Source organism: Oncorhynchus nerka, linkage group LG22 (assembly GCF_034236695.1).
Source record: "Oncorhynchus nerka isolate Pitt River linkage group LG22, Oner_Uvic_2.0, whole genome shotgun sequence".
Classification (NCBI taxonomy): Eukaryota; Metazoa; Chordata; class Actinopteri; order Salmoniformes; family Salmonidae; genus Oncorhynchus; species Oncorhynchus nerka.
The window spans coordinates 10786427-10788926 of NC_088417.1; the positions used below are offsets into that span (position 1 = coordinate 10786427).

At 42.8% G+C, this 2500-nt stretch overlaps 1 protein-coding gene across 1 annotated transcript in view; it reads left to right on the forward strand.

Annotated features, from left to right (window-relative positions):
* LOC115120188 (potassium voltage-gated channel subfamily H member 2-like) overlaps positions 1-2500 on the forward strand; it is a 347097-nt gene that overhangs the window by 193405 nt on the left and 151192 nt on the right. The window lies entirely within an intron of this gene.

Consider the following 2500-nt stretch of genomic DNA (forward strand, 5'->3'; position numbering starts at 1 on the left):
AAACTAGCTGCTTAAACTACAGCTCACTGACGGTCTCTGACTCTCTCCTTAAACTACAGTACTGAAATGTCCACTGAAATTCAAAATAGGAGTTATTTCATTAAACCTTACTGAAGCAGTCATTTTTTATTAATTCCTAGTTAAACAGACATTGTATTCATTCCTACTGAAACAGTCATTGTATTCATTCTTACTGAAACAGTCATTGTATTCATTCTTACTGAAACAGTCATTGTATTCATTCCTACTGAAACAGTCATTGTATTCATTCTTACTGAAACAGTCATTGTATTCATTCTTACTGAAACAGTCATTGTATTCATTCCTACTGAAACAGTCATTGTATTCATTCCTACTGAAACAGTCATTGTATTCATTCTTACTGAAACAGTCATTGTATTCATTCCTACTGAAACAGTCATTGTATTCATTCCTACTGAAACAGTCATTGTATTCATTCTTACTGAAACAGTCATTGTATTCATTCCTACTGAAACAGTCATTGTATTCATTCCTACTGAAACAGTCATTGTATTCATTCTTACTGAAACAGTCATTGTATTCATTCCTACTGAAACAGTCATTGTATTCAACCCTACTGAAACAGTCATTGTATTCATTCTTACTGAAACAGTCATTGTATTCATTCTTACTGAAACAGTCATTGTATTCGAGTCTACTGAAACAGTCATTGTATTCATTCCTACTGAAACAGTCATTGTATTCATTCTTACTGAAACAGTCATTGTATTCATTCTTACTGAAACAGTCATTGTATTCGAGTCTACTGAAACAGTCATTGTATTCATTCTTACTGAAACAGTCATTGTATTCATTCCTACTGAAACAGTCATTGTATTCATTCCTACTGAAACAGTCATTGTATTCATTCTTACTGAAACAGTCATTGTATTCATTCCTACTGAAACAGTCATTGTATTCATTCTTACTGAAACAGTCATTGTATTCATTCCTACTGAAACAGTCATTGTATTCATTCTTACTGAAACAGTCATTGTATTCATTCTTACTGAAACAGTCATTGTATTCATTCTTACTGAAACAGTCATTGTATTCATTCGAACGGAGAGCTGACTCAGGTGGCATCAGACTGACAACACGCTCCTTAGGGCGAATGTCGTGCCTCAGACACCAACAACTCTCTCATTTCTCTCTCCTCCAATTTCTCCATCAGCTCACTGACGGTCTCTGACTCTCTCCTCCAATTTCTCCATCAGCTCACTGACGGTCTCTGACTCTCTCCTCCAATTTCTCCATCAGCTCACTGACGGTCTCTGACTCTCTCCTCCAATTTCTCCATCAGCTCACTGACGGTCTCTGACTCTCTCTTCCAATTGCTCCATCAGCTCACTGACGGTCTCTGACTTTCTCCTCCAGCTCACTGACGGTCTCTGACTCTCTCCTCCAATTTCTCCATCAGCTCACTGACGGTCTCTGACTCTCTCCTCCAATTTCTCCATCAGCTCACTGACGGTCTCTGACTCTCTCCTCCAATTTCTCCATCAGCTCACTGACGGTCTCTGACTCTCTCCTCCAATTTCTCCATCAGCTCACTGACGGTCTCTGACTCTCTCCTTCAATTTCTCCATCAGCTCACTGACGGTCTCTGACTCTCTCCTCCAATTTCTCCATCAGCTCACTGACGGTCTCTGACTCTCTCCTCCAATTTCTCCATCAGCTCACTGACGGTCTCTGACTCTCTCCTCCAATTTTTCCATCAGCTCACTGACGGTCTCTGACTCTCTCCTCCAATTTTTTCCATCAGCTCACTGACGGTCTCTGACTCTCTCCTCCAATTTCTCCATCAGCTCACTGACGGTCTCTGACTCTCTCCTCCAATTTCTCCATCAGCTCACTGACAGTCTCTGACTCTCTCCTCCAATTTCTCCATCAGCTCACTGGCGGTCTCTGACTCTCCCCTCCAATTTCTCCATCAGCTCACTGACGGTCTCTGACTCTCTCCTCCAATTTCTCCATCAGCTCACTGACGGTCTCTGACTCTCTCCTCCAATTTCTCCATCAGCTCACTGACGGTCTCTGACTCTCTCCTCCAATTTCTCCATCAGCTCACTGACGGTCTCTGACTCTCTCCTCCAATTTCTCCATCAGCTCACTGACGGTCTCTGACTCTCTCCTTCAATTTCTCCATCAGCTCACTGACGGTCTCTGACTCTCTCCTCCAATTTCTCCATCAGCTCACTGACGGTCTCTGACTCTCTCCTCCAATTTTTTCCATCAGCTCACTGACGGTCTCTGACTCTCTCCTCCAATTTCTCCATCAGCTCACTGACGGTCTCTGACTCTCTCCTCCAATTTTTTCCATCAGCTCACTGACGGTCTCTGACTCTCTCCTCCAATTTCTCCATCAGCTCACTGACGGTCTCTGACTCTCTCCTCCAATTTCTCCATCAGCTCACTGACGGTCTCTGACTCTCTCCTCCAATTTCTCCATCAGCTCACTGACGGTCTCTGACTCTCT